Raw genomic sequence first — 18,068 nt, 5'->3', positions numbered from 1 at the left:
AGAGCAGGATGCCAAGGTGAAACTGAAGGACAGGCCTGGGCCCAACATCGGTCCTCCGCGCCCTTTCCGCCCTGGGGCCGCTGCCCGGCTTCTGCAGGCCTTGGGGCTTGGAGTAAGTGCTGTTGACGCTGTGAAGAACATGTGACCACTCCCAGCCTGGGACTCCCAGGCGTTCCTCAGGCAGAGGGTGTGGGGTTAGTGCAAAGGAGTTGGCTGTGAAGACCTGGGGGAGCGAAGGCCGTATCTGTCACACACACACAGAGGCGTGTGAGGACTCAGTGGCGCCAGCTCTGCTCTTCCCAAGGCCGCTCTGGGCAGATGGCTCTTCCTTTTCAGGCCTCTGCTTCCTCCGTGGCACAAGCCATGCAGTGCGTGGCATGCCCTGTGCACTCCACAGGGATCCGAGCCTGTCGGAAAAGGGCGTCCGTGCAGACGCAGCGTGGGAAAAAGCGCGGGTGTGGGAGCGAGAGGGTGTGAGTTTCCGCTGCACCGGCGCAGGCTCCAGCTGTAGATCCTGAGCGCCTGACCCGAGGCCTTCAGCCTCAGCTTTCTTAGGTTTGCATCAGCCCCGACTTGCGGGCTCGTGTGGATAAAGGAAATAATGGGCCTGACACGCAGCAGGTGTCCACCCGTGGCCCCTGGGCCTTAATTTTCTCTGGCACACAGGGGTTGGAGCCCGAGACAGGGAGAGAGGAGAGACCAGGAGGCAGAGAGATGGGCCGGCCGAGGGGCGATGGTGCCTGGACGCTGCGCTGGGTGCGGGCGTGGCCTGCTCCTGCTGTTTCCCTGTCACAAGCGTGTTCTCAGAACAGGCACCTGTGCAGCCATCGGCACCTTTTCCTAGGTTAAGGGCAGCTTTTGTATTTTTGGTAGAGATGGGGTTCTACCATGTTGGTCAGACTGGTCTCAAACTCATGACTTCAGTTGATCCCCCTGCCTTGGCCTCCCAAAGTGCTGTGATTACAGGCAGGAGCCACCACGCCTGGCCATATGTATACATTTACATTCAGCAAAGAAATTAAATGAAATTTGGCTCTGAGCCTAGCTGGGGACAGGTTTGGCTCAGTCATTGTGGGAACCCCTCCCCCACTCCATTGGGCCCCCTAAGACACCTGGGCCATATATGATCCTGGAAACAGTGAGGCCCTGTCACTTTGACTGCCCTGTGGGGTGTGCCAGTGTGTTGGGTCCTGGGCTGGCCACTGCTCTGTGCTCCAGGGACTGAGGGGATTCCCCTCTGGGGGCCTCTCCACAGACCTCCCGCCTGACTGGGGAGCCCCTGTGCCCTTCAATGTCCAACTTCCACAGGCACCTATGAAGCTGGGCCCTGTGCGTGAGACCCACTGGGTTCCAGGCATACAGTCAGTCCTCACCCGGGTACGGAGCCAGTCTCTTCCCCATCTCAGGTGAGCAGGATACTGCACCCCTCCCCCAACCCACCACCCAAGAAGTTCCCGTCCTAATTCCCAGAACCTGTGAATATCTTACCTTGCACGGCAAAGGGCAATTAAGGATACTAGTCAGCTGCCTTAAGATAGGGAGATTATCGTGCGTTGTTATAGCTGTGAGAGAGATCTGACACACCTGACCCATCCTGCATCTAACCTCGCAAGCTAACCGTCCTTGTGCATTTCTGCACTGAGCCAAGCTAACTACAGGAGGAGTTTAGTTTATAGTTTAAAGGAAGGATGGTTATGGTCCCTTCCTAAAATGAATCCCACTAAGATGAGGAGGGTATACCCACAGGTCACAATTGTTATGCTGAAGATTTGTAAGAACGCTGTGACCTGACCAACGACAAAAAAGTTTTGCAACTTCCTTGGACCCCTGCTGATGCCCAGATGTTTGTGGTCACCAGTTACCTCCTGACCTCAACCCTCTGCTGGTTCCCCCTTCCCCATTAGAAAAGGAAGCTTGGGATTCCTGCCTTTTGAGATGGTTCTTTAGGACAGGGATCCCCAAATCCCTGGCTGCAGACTGGCCCTGGTCGTGGCCTGTAGGAACAGGGCTGTGCAGCAGGAGGTGAGTGGCCTGCCAGCGAGCCGAGCTTCATCTGTATTTACAGCTGCTCCCATCACTCCCATGATGCCTGAGCTCCGCCTCCTCTCATGTCGGCGGTGGCATTAGACTCTCACGGGAGCATGCACCCTACTGTGAACTGTACCTGCGAGGGATGTAGGTGGCATGCTCCCTATGAGAATCTAATGCCTGATGATCTGTCACTGTCTCCCATCACCCCCAGATGGGACCATCTAGTTGCAGGAAAACAAGCCCAGGCTCCCATTGATTATAGACCATGATGAGTTGCTTACGCATCTCATATATTATTTTGTTATATATTACAATGTGATAGTAATAGAATAAAGAACTTAATAGCTGTAATGCACTGGAATCAGCCACACCCTGTCCATGGAAAAATTGTCTTCCATGAAACTCGTCTCTGGTACCTACAAGGCTGGGGACCACTGCTTTAGGACACAAACCCGCCCTCTCCTCTGTTTGCCGGCTCTCCGAAAGTGACTTTCCTCGCCTCACCTCCTTGTCTCCTGACTTATTGGCTGTTGTGCAGCCAGCAGAATGATTTGGACTCAGTTGTGTTATCTGGGTGGGCTCAGTCTCATCACAAGAGTCCTCAAGGGTAGGAGCGGAGGCAGGGGAGGGGGACAGGGATGGACCCTGAGAAGGAGCCACTCACCGTGGCTGGCTGCGAAGCTGGAGGAAGGGCCAGGAACACTGTGGCTTTGAGCAGCTGGAGGCAGGTCAATGGGTGCTCCTCTCCGGCCACCTGGGGGAACACAGCCCTGCTGGCTCCTGGATCTTGACCCAGTGAGATGGTGTTGGTCTTCTGACCTATGGAACTGGAATGTGATGAGTGTATGTTGTTTCAGTACGTTTGTGGACATTTGTGACAGCAGCACTAGGAGAAAGAACACAGCCTCCATAGGTCATCCACCTCCTTCCTGGGCCTCCTAACAATGGCTGGGTCCAGAGCCTGAAACACCAACAGTGGTCTCTGGGCCGGGAAACCTGGACTCAGGAGCAGAAAGGCCAGCTTCCCTCCAGAGGGGTAAACTCTTTTTCCCGATTTGTGGTGGGAACCACAGCTACCGTGGACTTGGCTTGCTTCAAGGGCTTTGCTGCCGGAGAGGGGTGAGCCCCTCATGCTCCTGCTGGTCCCGTCCAAACCAGCAAAAACCTTCACTTCCCCCAGGAGCGAGACAGGCTGAAGGGACAGCTGCCTGGAGGCAGCTCCTGGACTCTCAGGTTCCCAGTTCCGAAATATCTCTGATGAATGAATTTGCATGTTGTTTATCCCCGAATGACTGAGACAAAGACAATTTGAGAAGCAAAGCAGTTGGCTGTAAAAACATTTTGGGCGCAGAGCTTTGTGTTTGACTGTCTTTGAGCTGGGCCTGGGTCTGGGGAGTCCGAAAGAGGCCCAGCCCCACCTGTTGGTCGGTGGATATGGATGGCGGGGCCCTTGGGGTGGGGACCAGGCAGCTGTGCAGGAAGACCTGGCGGCTTTGGGAGGTTTTCACTGCACCTGACTATCCCGGTGCACAGCTCTGTACATGGTTTCTTGTAGGTTGTAAGGATAAAATTAGAAGATTCATGAGAGTCAGTGCAGCTCTGGGATGGCCCGGGGCAGTGTTCATGTAGGGACTCAATGCTGACCAAGTGTGTGGCCATGGGAGCCACAGGGCAATGTGGACACGATGACAAGGTGGTACTGTGCTGTGACAGAGTGAAAGTGATGATGTGACACTGTGACACTGATATGGTGACAGGATACAGTGACGCTGGCAGTGTGCTGTAGTGACACAGTGACAGTGATGATGTGACATTACGATATGGTGACAGGGCAATATGCACACAATGATGGTGGCAGTGTGCTGTGGTGACACAGTGACAGTGATGATGTGACATATGGTGATAGGGCAATGTGGACACGGTGACAGGATAGCACTGTGCTGTGACAGAGTGGCAGTGATGATGTGACACTGTGACACTGATACAGTGACAGGGCAATGTGGCAATGTGGACATGGTGACAAGGTTGTGTGCTGTGCTGTGACAGAGTGGCAGTGATGATGTAACACTGTGACACTGTGATACAGTGACGGGGCAATGTGGACACGGTGACAGGGTAGCACTGTGCTGTGACAGAGTGGCAGTGATGATGTGACACTGTGACACTGTGATACAGTGACAGGGCAATGTGGCAATGTGGACATGGTGACAAGGTTGTGTGCTGTGCTGTGACAGAGTGGCAGTGATGATGTGACACTGTGACACTGTGATACAGTGACGGGGCAATGTGGCAATGTGGACATGGTGACAAGGTAGTGTGCTGTGCTGTGCTGTGACAGAGTGGCAGTGATGATGTAACACTGTGACACTGATACAGTGACAGGGCAATGTGGACATGGTGACAAGGTGGCACTGTGGTGTGACAGAGTGGCAGTGATGTGACACCGTGATACAGTGACAGGGGAATGTGGACACAGTGACAAGGTGGTACTGTGCTGTGACAGAGTGGCATTGGTGATGTGACACTGTGACACTGATACGGTGACAGGGCAATGTGAACACAGTGACAAGGCATGCTGTGGTGTGCTGATCCTGTCATGTGGTTAGGCTGTGACACGGTGACTTAGTGACACTGAAGGGTGACACAGCGTGATGGCTGTGACTTCTCTGAGTCCGCCTGCAGGGTCTCAGGGGCCTGTGGGTTGGAGCCAGAAGAAACCCTGCTGCTGGCCATTTTGGTGTTGTCTGTGGCTCCCGTCCTTGCCCTCTGGCCTCTCTCTTCCTCTGCCCCTGTGTCTTAATTCTCTGTTCTACCCCTCAGGCTGCCCAGGGCCTGGTGGGGGCAGGAGGGAAGTGCCTGGGCTAGCAGGCTGACCTGTCTCTTGCAGGTGCCGTGGCACAGCGTGGATGCATTGCTTTCACCAACATCTGGAGACCCCGGCTCTCTGGGGTGATTGGGGCTGGGTGTAGTGGAAGAATGAGGGTGTGTGGGCAGGCTCTTTGTGACCCAGAGATGTGGCCCCAGCACCCCCACGGTGTAGCCTCTGCTCCGAGCTCCTGCCTTGGGAGTTCAGGCTTTGCAGCTGGTGAGTATTTTGGCTTCCATATTGCCCTCAGTACAGGGCGAGCTCCCTGTCTTCCTGGGGCCACACCCTGGGGATTTCTGATTACCCTGAGGGGATGCCACACCACTGAATGGGCTTTACACTAGTCCCTGCCTCTTAGGGCTCTCAGGACATGAAGCAAGATAAAGTGCGTAGAGCATCTAGTGCAGCAGACGTGCCGATTGAGGACAGCTGCCTCGGGAGGGGTCCTGGCCTCCAGCTTGTACGAACATGCTTTAACTACATTCCTGTGATCTGCAGGCAGCTCACAGCATGGAGGCCCGGATCAGAGTGGTGCTGGCAATGGGATCTGGTTGCCTCTGTCTCTGGAGCATCCACCCTCAGGGAACAGGCCACACCGCCTGGACTCCAGCTCGATGCCAAGGCACTGAATGAACATCACGTAATATTTAACTAAGTTAATTGACTGGCTGGTGCAGGAGGTCAGTGAGCCCTGCCTGGCCCCCCATCTCCAGCGTTACGGCAGCATTAGCTCACATGCCAGGGGGCCCTCACACTGCACCATGCAGTATTTCACACTTGGCATGGAATCCAATCCTTCGGCGGTGCTGCTGACACCTATTATGAATATTATTATCTGCAGTTGACAGTGGAGGACGTTGAGGTTCAGACTTTGAGTGACTTGCTGAGATCTCCTGGCACCTGCTCCTGGCCTCTCTGCTGCCTTCTCAGAAGGGCTTGTCACCTGGACACGGATAGCCCCTTCCTTGGACTTTGCTGCCTACAGGGGCCTTCCTGGGTCTTGGAGCCCCCAGAAGGCAGGTGGGGGCTCCCCTTCCTGCTTCTCTGGGTCTATCCCAGGCCACTTGGCTACAGTTGCTTTGGCAAAGAGCTAGAACAGGCGTCCCCAAACTACGGCCCGTGGGCCGCATGGGGCCCCTGAGGCCATTTATCCGGCCCCCCGCCGCACTTCAGGAAGGGGCACCTCTTTCATTGGTGGTCAGTGAGAGGAGCACAGTATGTGGCGGCCCTCCAACGGTCTGAGGGACAGTGAACTGGCCCCCTGTTTAAAAAGTTTGGGGATGCCTGAGCTAGACCATCTGTGCCGGGAAAGGGGGCAGAGATACTGGTGTCACTCTGGGGTGGCCTCAGATGGCAGTCAGCAAAGCAACGCTGAGCAGGGAGATCATGGTTACTCTGGGGCCTGCACAGATGCATTCACAAGGGTGTTGAGAGGCCTGGTGCCCCTGCCAGTCATAGGACAGTATCCGGGTCAGTGCTCCAGGCTCACTCTGTGGCCTCAGTCTCCACCAGGCTGGCGTGGCCTGAGAACAGCATGCTCAGCTGTGGCCTGCAGCTGGCTTCTTGCTGGAAGCCCGTCAGCCCCAGTGGGTGTTTGGAAGAGTGTGCCTAGAGAAACACAAATGTTTTGAAAGTAAACAATTTGAGGCAGCAAGCACACTGGGTCAAATCATGGGAAAATGGCAAGTCATGGCACAAAAATGTCTGTGTATGGAAAGTGTACAGGGTCAGGGCAAGATTAAATACAGCTTTGCAGAGCCAGCCGCGACCCCAAGCTCCCGTGAAAATCTGTCAGCCATGTGGTCACCGTGGAGCAAAGAGTCATGATGGGGAAGTGGGAAAGGACCTTCGAAGAGGGTGGGTTTCATGCAGCGCCCGCTCCCCGGGGTGGGAACTGCTTCAGAGGCCAGCGGTGGAGCCAAAACAGAAGCTCCTTAGTGTCTGGACTCAGACCTGCGGTCCGATCTCAGTTTAGCCATTGGACAAGTGACTTCCCGTCTTTGAGCCACAGTTTTCTAGTCCGAAGAAAGGGGTGACAGTTGTGTCACATCAGGTATAATTGGCCCAAGCCTAGAAGTGAAGTTGCATGCGAACTGCATACACGGTGCTGGTCCTCAGGTCCCTGCTTGGTGGCTGTCGCTGTCACTGTTTACATCAGTTGTGAGATTGCTGCTACCTGGCACCTGGATATGTGTGGCAGGGGGACCCTGGGGCCCATTATTCTACTGAGAGGTCACTGCCAAAACTTGTGCTGGCAAGCGTTGGGGTACACCAGGGTGTCCATAACACCTGATAGCATGTGATGCGAGACTGGTGGGCCGTCAGGGGCAGAAAGGGGCCCACAACCCTGCCTGGCTTGTGGTGAGAGTGCTCAAGAACTATGGGCTGGAGAGATGCATGCATGAAGTGTCAGAGGCGCAGCAAGCCCGCGTGTGTAGACAAAGCCTTCCCTTGTCCCACCCTGTGCTATGCGCGGTCCCGGCTCCCCGTCTCTTATCCAGCTCCAGCCTGCTTGGGGAAGTCCTATGGTTGGCAGGCTGTTGGCTCACAGTGGTGCCAGCTCCCCGCTTTCTGTTCACCTTGCATGACTGGGGAGCACCAGGGAGGGCTCTGGTCCCATTGAATAAGGAAGGGGTGTATGAGCCTCATGTGAGTTAAAAACGGTCATGATGGGCTGGGTGTAGTGGCTCATGCTGGTAATCCCAGCGCTTTGGGAGGCCGAGGTGGATGGATCACTTGAGGTCAGGAGTCTGAGACCAGCCTGGCTAACATGGTGAAACCCTGTCTCTACTAAAAATACAAAAATTAGCTGGGCGTGGTGGTGCACACCTGTAATTCCAGGTACTTGGAAGGCTGAGGCAGGAGAATCACTTGAATCTGGGAGGCAGAGCTGAGACTGCAGGACTACACTCTAGCAAGACTCTGTCTCAGGAAAGAAAAAGGTTTGGGTCAGTGGATGGAAGAGCTCAACCATGGCTCTCAGCCTGGTGTGTTAAGGAGAGGTGGCCACGGCTTCCGCATAGGAGGGGCACACTCACAGTGACTGCTACAGACTGAATTGTGCCCTTCCCCCAATTCATACAACGAAGTCCTATCCCCCAGTGTAATGATGTTTGGAGATGGCGCCTTTGGGAGGTGATTATGTTTAGACGAGTTCGTGAAGGTGGGGCCGTCATGATGGAAGAGCTTGCTCTTTCTCACTCTCTGCCATGGGAGGACACAGCGAGAAGGCGGCCACCTGCAAGGCAGGAAGAGAGTCGCACGAGACACCAATCATCCTGGCACCCAGACCTTGGAATTCCAGGCTCCAGAATCATGAGAAAATCAATGTCTATTGTTTGAGCCCCGCAGTCTGTGGCATTTCGTTATAGCGGCCTGAGCGCACTGAGACTCAGATCCTCCATGAAAAAAAGGGAAAGACTTCTGCTCGGGTGCCCAAATGTGCAGGCCGCTCTGCCTGGGACCTGTGTCATCCTTCTTCTGTCTCTTCTACACATGCTGGTTCCCTCCACCAGACTCTGGCCTGTCGCACCTGCAGGGTGAGTGCTGGGTGCTGCCAGGTGTCAGATCTGGTTGTGAGGGGCTATATTAATAGTCCGTTCTCCCAGTGCTATAAAGAGCTACCCAAGACTGGGTAATTTATGAAGAGAAGAGGTTTAATTGACTCACCGTTCCTCGGGCTGTACAGGAAGCATGGCTGGGGGCCTCAGAAAACTTACAATCAGGGCAGAAGGTGAAGGGGAAACAGGAGTGTCTTTACCGTGGCATCAGGAGAGAGAAAGAGAGGAGAGAGAGAGAGAAAGAGAGCTCGAAGGGGAAAGTGCCACACACTTTGAAACAACCAGATCTCATGAGAACTCACTCATTATCACAAGAACCGCAAGTGGGGAATCTGCTCTCATGATCCAATCACCTCCCACCAGTCCCCTCCTCCAACACGTGGGGATGACAATTCGACATGAGATTTGGGTGGGGACACAAATCCAAACCATATCAGGGGCTCCTGTGGCCCTGCCCCTTGAGCAGGGTGTCCCCAGTCAGTGCCGGGCAGGGCAGAAAGCGTGGTGCAGGGTGAAGCGTTCCAACACCATTGCTGAAAGGATTAGCCTGTATCCCTTAACTTGCTTTTGCACTTTTGCCAAAATTCTATTGGCCGTATTTGTGCGGGTCTGTGTCTAGATGCTCTTTTATGTTCCATTGATCTATGTATCCATCCCTTCACGGTACCACACAGTCTCGACTTGTGCAGTTTTTATTTTTATTTATTTACTTTTTTGAGATGCAGTCTTGCTCTGACACCCAGGCTGGAGTGCGGTGGCATGATCTTGGCTCACTGCAATCTCTGCCTCCTGGGTTCAAGTGATTCTCCTGCCTCAGCCTCCTGAGTAGCTGGGATTACAGGTGCCCACCATGTCTGGCTAATTTTTTGTATTTTTAGTAGAGACAGGGTTTAACACAATTCTAATTAAAAATCCCATGTGGCTCTTTATTTATTTTTAAAATTTATATATATTTTTTGAGACAGTCTCACTCTGTCATCCAGGCTGAAATGCAGTGGCGCAATCTCAGCTCACTGCAACCTCCGCCTCCTGGGTTCAAGCGATTCTCCTGCCTCAGCCTCCCTAAACCCTATGTTAGCCAGGCTGGCCTCAAACTCCTGACCTCAGGTGATCTACCTGCCTCAGCCTTCCAAAGTGCTGGGATTACAGGTGTGAGCCACCGTGCCCAGCTGATTAATGCAGTTTTTAGTTAAGTTCAAAAATCAGGTAGTGTGATTTTCCCAACTTTATTTTCCTTTTCAAAATTGCTTTGGGTCTTCTAGTTTCTTTACCTTTCTATTAAAATTTTGTAATCAGTGTGTGTGTGTGTGTGTGTGTGTGTGTGTGTATAAAGATGCTCAGTGGGGCATGGTGGCTCAAGCCTGTAATCCCAGCACCTTGGGAGGCTGAGGTGGGTGGATCATGAGGTCAGGAGATCGAGACCATCCTGGTTACAATTGTGAAACCCCATCTCTACTAAAAATACAAAAAATTATCTGGGGGTGGGAGCATGTACCTGTAGTCCCAGCTACTTGGGGGGCTGAGGCAGAAGAGTCACTTGAACCTGGGAGGTGAAGGCTGCAGTGAGCTGAGATTGTAGCACTGTACTCCAGCCTGGATGACGGAGCGAGACTCCATCTCAAAAACAACAACAACAACAAAAAAGATTCTTGTGGGCTTTTTGATTGGAATTGTGTTAAATCTACAGGTCTATCTGGGGAGAATTGACTTCTTTCTTTTGTGAGTCTTCTCATTCATGACTATGACCATGTATACCCCTTGATTTATAGGGAGGTGCCAGGCTCTTTTTTTTTTTTAACAACCAGCTCTCTTGGTGACTAATAGAGTGAGAATTTACTTACCCCACTCCCATGTATCTGCCATTTCCACAGGGAAGTCATTAATCTATTCATGAGGGATCTGCCGCCATGACCCAGACACCTCCCGTTAGGCCTCACCTCCAACATCAAGGATCAAATTTCAACATGAGGTTGGATTTGTTTCATCAGGGTTTGTAGTTTCCAGCATGCAGATTCTCTACGTGTTTTGTTTTATTTATGCTTGTTTTTTTTTTTTTGGAGATCTGGTAAAATGTATTGATTTTTGAAAATTTTGGTTTCTAATTACTCAATACTGGTATACACGTGCATATGTGATTGATTTTCATGTTGAGATTTTCTATGCAGATAATTATATCATCTGTAAATGGGCAGTTTACTTTCTTCCTTTCCAATACGTATGCCTTTTAATTTTCTTTCCTTATTGCACTGGCTAGGATTTCCTGTATAATGTTGGATAGGAGTGGTGAGACTGGACATCTTTGTCTTGCTATTTATTTGGGGGGAAAGCATTCAGTATTTCACGATTAAGTAGGATGTTAGGAATAGTTTTTTATATTTGCATTTTATTGACTTAAGGAGTTTCCTTCTATTTCTTGTTCGCTAAGAGTTTTTTATTAAGACATCATAAATGGATGTTGAATTTTGTCAAATGCTTTTTCTGCACTAATACATATTGTATTAATTTGCTAGGGCTGCCATAACAAAGTACTGCAGATTAGATGGCTTCAATAACAGACACTTATTTTCTCACAATCCTGAAGCCTAGAAGTCTGAGATCAAGTTCGGGGGGGTTGTTTCCTCTGAAGCCTGGCTCCTCAGTTTGCAGATGCCCATGCTCTCCCTGTTTCTCCACATGGTCTTTCCTCTTCTTGTATCTGTGTTTGTTATGGACTGTGTTTTTGTCTTCCAAAATTTCTGTGTTGAAATCGGAACCTCCAAAGTGATGGTGTTAGGAGGTCAGGCCTTTGGGAGGGTGGAGCCCTCATGAATGGGATTAGTTCCTTTATAAGAAGAGGCTAAGGCTGGGTTTGGTGACTCATGGCTGTAATCCCAGCACTTTGGGAGTCCAAGGTGGCAGGATTTCTTGAGCTCAGGAGTTCGAGACCAGCCTGAGCAACAGAGCAAGACCCCATCTCTTAAAAAAAAAAAAATTAGCCAGTGTTGTGATGCATGCCTGTGGTCCCAGCTACTTGGAAGTCTGAGGTGGGAGGATGGCTTGATCCTGACAAGTCGAAGCTGCAATGAGCTATGATCATACTACTGCCTTCCAGCCTGGGTGACAGAGTGAAACCCTGTCTCTCAAAACAAAAAAGAAGCCAGAGCTAGCTTGCCCTTTTTCTCCCATGTGACAGGGAGAGGTCAGCTGTCTGCAGCCTGGAACAGGACCCTCATCAGAACCTAACCATGCTGGCACCCTGATTTCTGACTTCCAGTCTCCAGAACTGAGCCATGAATGTTTGTCCTTCAAGCTACCCAGTCTATAGTTATTTGTTATAGAGGCCTAAACTAAGACAGTTCAAGTTTCTTCTTCCTTTTGATGTGGTTTGGCTGTGTCCTCACCCAAATCTCATCTTGAATTGTGGTTTCCATAATCCCCATGTGTGGTGGGAGGGACCCTGTGGGAAGGACCCTGTGGGAGGTAATTGAATCATAGGGGTAGTTTGCCCCATTCTATTGTCATGATAGTAAGTTTTCATGAGATCTGATGGTTTTATAAGGGGCTTCCCCCTTCACTTAGCTATCATCTTCTCTCTCCTGCCGCCATGTGAAAGACATGTTGCTTCCCCTTCTGCCATGGTTGTAAATTTCCAGAGGCCTCTCCAGCCATGCTGAACTGTGAGTCAATTAAACCTCTTTCTTTTATAAATTACCCAGTTTCAGGTATGTCTTTGTTAGCAGCATGAGAATGGATGAATATACTTTTCAGTAGGACACCAGTCATATTAGAGTAGGGTCCACCAAAATAATGTAATTTAACTTAGTTACCCTTTTAAAGACCCCGTCACCAAATACATTAACATCCTGAGGTGGTGGGGGTTGGGACTTAAACGTGATTTTTTGGGGGAAATAATTCAGCCCCGTAACAGATAGGATCATGTGATTTTTCTTGTTTAGACCCTTAATATGGTGAATTAATATGGTATTGCTTTCTTTCCAAATATTGATGCAGGCTTGCATTCCCAGGATAAATTGCACCTTTACTTATGACATATAATTCTTTTATTGCTGGATTTGATTTGATAATATTTTGTTGAGAACTTTTACATCTCTATGAGGAATTTTGGCTTGTAGTTTTCTTGTATTGCCTGGTTTTGTTTGCAGAGTAATTCCGGCACCATAAGATGAGTTGGGAAATATTCTCTCTGCTTCTGTCTCCTGGAAGTGATTGTGTAGAATTGAGGTTGTTTATTTTTTAAATGCTTTGTAGAATTTACCAGTGAAACCCTTTATGCTTGGAAATCACTCTTTGGAAGGTTTTTAAAAAATTACACATTCAGTTTCTTTACTAGTTATAGGACTATTCAGATTACTATTTCATCTCAGGTGAGTTTTAGTAGTTCCTTTTCTTAGGAACTACTAAATGTTACATTTCATCATTGTCAATTTTATGTGCATAGAGTTGTTCAGAGCATTCCTTTATGTTACCCTTTTAATGCCTGCAAGATTTGCAACAATATCCCTTCTTTCATTCCTAATATGAGTAATTTGTGTCTTTTCTCTTTTTTAATTCATCAACCTTGCTAGAGGTTTATCAATTTTATTGATCTTTTCAAAGAACAACTTTTGATTTCACTGATTTTTCTTTCTTGCTTTTATGCTTTCAGTTTCACTGATTTCTGCTATCTCTATGATTTTTGCCTTCTGCTTGCATTATTTTGTCATTTTTTTCTACTTCATAAGATGGAGGCTTAAGTTACTGATTTGATACCTTTCCCATTTAAAACATTTCCCAATTAAAACATTAAAATGTTTTCATGTCCTTTTCTGCTTCATCTTCTGTTATTTCTGAGTCTGTTTCCATCAGATGATTTTTATTTTGACCCAGGAGTACATTTTCTTGCTTCTTTGTATATGTAATAATTTTTTATTAGAAAAAGAACTTTGCAATTTTATACTGAGTGCTGGATTCTGGTGTATTTTTTTAAGCAATGTTGAACTTTTTCAGAAGGGCAGTTAAGTTACTTGTTAGGTTAAATTTGATTCTTTGGGGTTTGCTTTTAGGATTTACAGGTGGATATCAAATATCCTTTATCCTAAGGCTAATTTCGCCTCTGCTTCGAAGGCGTGGCCCTTCTGCATTCTCTTCCGAATGCACTCTGCAGATCAAGCTCCCTGCAGACAGAGCGCAGAGACTCTGTGTGTTCAACGAGTCTCTGCACTGTCTACAGCAAGCATGAGCATAGTCCTATGATGCCTGTTTTCCAGTGTCTGGAAACTTTCCTGTGTTTTGTCCAGTTTCTAGGTCGAAGTGGTAGGATGGGAATTCCAGACACTCTTAACTTCCTCACAGCTAGCTTGAAAAATATCTTTATTTTGTCTTTGTCATTGAGTAATTCCTTAGTTATGCATACTATGCTAGTGAAAATATATTTGCTCTCAGTGGGTTGAAAATGTTATTCCATTGGCTTCTTATTTCTGTTGTCACTGAGAAGTTTATTGTCCATCTAATTGTAAGTAATCTGTCTTTTTCTCTAAATGCTTTTAAGACATCTTCTTACCTTGGATGTGGCTTTCTTTGACTTTATTCTTTTAGCGATTAGTTACATTTCTTGAATATATGTATTTTTGTCTCAAATAAGTTCCAGAAAATTCTTTTTTTCTAATATGGACTTTCTTTCATTTTCTCTGTTCTCTTTGTCTTCTGGGACTGTAATTAAAGTTTGTTCAATTTTTCTTCATGTTCTTAACCTTTCTTTCTTTGTTGTATTCTGGATACTTTCTTCATGTCTGTCTTTCAGGTCACTACTTACTTCTTCAGCTCAGTCTAATACACACACACACACACACACACACACACACACTCTTACACTCACACTCTCATACTCCTCTATATTTTATTTGGTTCTTTTTCAAATTCAAATCTTCCTGGTATCTTTTAAGAGTGTCTTATTCCTCATGTTTCTGATTTTATCTTTTATTTATTTGAACATTTTAAACATGCTTATTTTGCACGTGGTACTCATTCTAGGTGTCATTTCTCTTGATTCTTGCCTATTGTGTTTGTGTGTTGTAATTTTAGATTGTGAGCTCATGTTGCTGTGGGATGAAGTGTTGTGTGTGCTCAGGGTATATGGATTTTCTTCTTCCAGTTCCCTTAAGTGTTACTGTCTGGATGTCACTTTGTAATTGTTTCTTGGCTTGCAGTCTTCTGCAATATACATATAATAGACATTTAAATCCCAAACCCATTTGAGGGTATGCTTACACTCCTTCACCACTTCAATTTTAGGCTAAGAGAGAAAAGCTTCTTTGTAATCTCTCTTTGATAATGGGTAGGTTCTTTTTTTTAATCTACTACTTCACTGAAGATGTGGAGTTTTGAAGGTCCTGGCTGTACATGGAGACTTAGGTGGGCTTCACCGTAAGACCAGAGCCTCATCTCCGTCCCTATAGGGTTCTTAAAACTTCAGCTCCTTGATTAATAAGATTCACAATGTTCCTAAGGTAGTTGTGGCAGTATTGTCATCATGCTGCTTTTCATATCCCCATTTATATTTGACTGTTAATTTATTGTGAGCTCATTCAGGTCGGGATGCTCTTTTGTTTTAACTAACATTTCTATGTATTTTATAAAGAAGATGTATTAGTTTCTCAGGGCTGCCATAACAAATTGCCACAAACTGGGTTGCTTAAAACAGCAGGAATTCATTTTCTCCCATTTCTAAAGAGTGGAAGTCTGAAATCAAGGTGTTGTCAGGGCCCTGCTCTCTTCGCAGGCTCTAGGACAGCATCCTTCTCGACTTCTTCCTAGATGCTGGGCGTCCTTGACACTTCTTGGTTTGTAGAAGCCTCACTCCAATATCTGCCCCCATTTTCACATGGCCTTCTCTTGGGTGTGTCTGTGCTCAAATCCTTTTCTCCTTATGAAGACACCAGTCATTGAATTTAAGGCCCACCCTAATTTAGTATGGTCTTATCTTAACTTGGCTACATCTGAAAATACCTTATTTCTAAATAAGGTCACATTTACAGTTTCTAGGTGGACATGAGTTTTGGAGGGACATGATTCAACATGCACAGAAGGTTTTCAAGCTGCCTAGTCTGCCATAATTTTAGAAGTTCAAATCCTATGTGGGAAACTGGGACTCGTAGACAGCTGCGTCTGTTGGAAGATCCCTGGGCTGGCAGGCACAGGCTGGGTTCTGGTGAGAAGGGAGGCAGCATGGCTGTGCCCTGAAGTTCAGGGAGGGTGGCTTCCCACCCTTACGGCAGAGAGGGTGGCTACCTTCTTTCGGCACAGTGGGGGTCTTAGTTGCTGGCAGGCTTCTGGAAAAACCCAGGGTCTGGGGAGCAAAGTTCCAAACCAGAGACAGGACTAGGCTTTGCAGATGAGTGGGTAGGGTTGGACGGGAGAGGGAATTTGGGGCACAGAAGATTCTAGAGACCAGAAGAGGTAGAGTGCCAAGTGCAGCTAATTGTCATCAGTTCTTGAGGAAGAGCGCAAACACAGAGCTCTCTCGAGAGATGAGAGAACAGGTTTGAAAGCGCTGGTATGTTCACCATTTTTCCTGGAACTTCCTTCAGCTCATTCATTTCCCTTGGTGGCGCATACGGGCCAGGGCTGTTCACTGGGAGGTAGACTGCACAGGTGCCTGGGGCTTTCCTTTGAGTCCTGACAGAGATGGACTTTTCACTTTTCCTGGTCACTTTCCAGGCACACGGAAAGCTGGCCTTTCGAGGGTTAGGTGAACAGGAGGGAGTCCTCAGGAGGGCGGAGCAGAGACAAGACTTGAGCCATTGTCCCAGAGTTAAGAGCAGTTGGTCTGAGCAGGGCCAGATGATACTTCTCCTTGAGACTGACCTGGATGGGACCCCACCCTCCATCCTTCAGGACACTAACTTATTTTCTAGTCCTTCTGCCGTTGCAGTCACATGGATGGGGCGAACTCAGTGTGAATGAAGGATTGGCTAGGGCCAGGGCTGGGCAAAAGAATGGATTCTAGGGGATGGCAGAGGTGTTAGGGAGGATGGGATGATGGTGGGGAAGAGGAAGGGAGAAGAGTCTCTTCTGCCCATGCAAGATGGGTTCACCTGGCCCAGTGGGAAAATTAAAAACCATTTTGCTTCAACCTCTGGACTTTGGTGTGTTTAGTGGTCTAATAGAAAGATTTTGGGGACACAGTCTCTCTCTTGCTTAGCAAAGGGTCCTGCACTCACTCCCCAGCGTCATGGCAGGGGTTCTTTGTGCCCAGCTGTGAGCCCAGCTCCGCAAGGTACTGGCCCATGAGATGAGCATGACTTCATTCTTGTCCTCAAGGAGCTCAGATATGCACCACTGTGTCACACACTGATTTTACAAGCTCTCAGCAAGATTGGTTTTTGGAACATTTCTGTGGACGGCTGAGTTTCCCCTCTCTTAGCTCCCTAGGGGATACCTTAAACATGGGAGGGAACTGGCACTTCTATCCCCCATCTCATTAACACGTTTAATTAACCCAAGGCAACATTTGCCAACATTAATTCCAGACTGGGAGCATGAAGTGAAGCGTGCTGGCAAATTTCAGCCTCAAGAGACTCCCCTGGGTTGCTCTCGATGGCCAAAAGTGGATAAAACCTACAGCCTTGGGTTTTGCAACTGGTGACACATACCCGCACACTGTTGCTCACATAGGCTCACTGATTTGCTGGAGACAATGCTGCCTCAATGTATCCTTTCAGGGTTGTCACTGTGCCCTTCTGCAGAAGCATTTGCCCCCCTCTGCTGTGACCCTCCAGGCCTGCGAGCAGGGGCCCGGCTGCAGACCTGCACCAGTGTTTCCAGCTGAAAGCCCAGGCAGAGGCAGTGTCCTGCCTTTCCGTGACCAAAGTGAGTCACTGTGAGGACAGACAGCCCCGCCTGGCAAGGCTCTGCCCGCGTTTCTTCTGGCCGTTCAGCCTGGCGCTGTGTGTGAGGAAGGATGGAAACAGTGCTCACGGCAACCCCTGAACGTTGGCTGCGGCTCCATCTCACGTGGAACTGTTTCCAATAGTCTTTTAGCAGACTCGACCTAGCAGCTTTGGAAACTTGTCTGTGAATTCCATCTGGGCAAAGTCATGGAGGCCACCAAGGAGACGGCTTTGCCAGCAGGCCTGGGCCACTCTCTTTGGCTGTGGGGAGTCAGAAAAGTGATGGGCTGCGCCCATGACTGGGAAAGAAAGCCTTACATGGGCAGAGGGGAGAGGTCAATGCTGAATGCGTGACGTGGGCCTGGGAGGGGCCGTCCCACTGCTCGCTGAGAGGCGAGTCCAGCTGTGAGTGAGGAGAAGGGAAGAGCTGCACAATGGGCAGCCGAGGCCGTGCAGGCTGTGGGCCGCCCCCTGCCCAGCTCAGCGACTCCCTGGTCTCTCTGCCTTCTCTCAGCCTTGTCTGGGCAGAGACTGGGTTGCTGCTATGAGCTGTGTTTGGGATTCAGACCAACGTGAGAAAGGGCCCGGAGCTGGAAAGTAAATCAGCATGAACAGTGAAATGCTGGCTCAGTTAACTCTTCATTTAGGCACTAGAAAACCCAGCTCAAACTGCTTTAAACAGTAAGTGTTTGATGAATGAACAAATAAATGAAGAAGGCGTGTATTGACTTATGTCACCGGAAC

At 49.0% G+C, this 18,068-nt stretch overlaps 1 long non-coding RNA gene across 1 annotated transcript in view; it reads left to right on the top strand.

The window, feature by feature from the left end:
- Nucleotides 1-13,898: 13,898 nt before the first annotated feature.
- Nucleotides 13,899-18,068, top strand: part of LOC141580737 (uncharacterized) — a 28,575-nt gene continuing 24,405 nt past the window's right edge. Inside the window, exon 1 of the long non-coding RNA XR_012513031.1 lies at nucleotides 13,899-13,948. This is a non-coding gene — a long non-coding RNA (uncharacterized LOC141580737). The remainder of the gene's footprint in view (nucleotides 13,949-18,068) is intronic.

The sequence above is a fragment of the Saimiri boliviensis genome, chromosome 12, assembly GCF_048565385.1.
Source record: "Saimiri boliviensis isolate mSaiBol1 chromosome 12, mSaiBol1.pri, whole genome shotgun sequence".
In the NCBI taxonomy this organism is placed as follows: Eukaryota; Metazoa; Chordata; class Mammalia; order Primates; family Cebidae; genus Saimiri; species Saimiri boliviensis.
The sequence above is the reverse complement of the archived record's forward strand: the minus strand, read 5'-3'. Positions and strand labels throughout refer to the sequence as shown.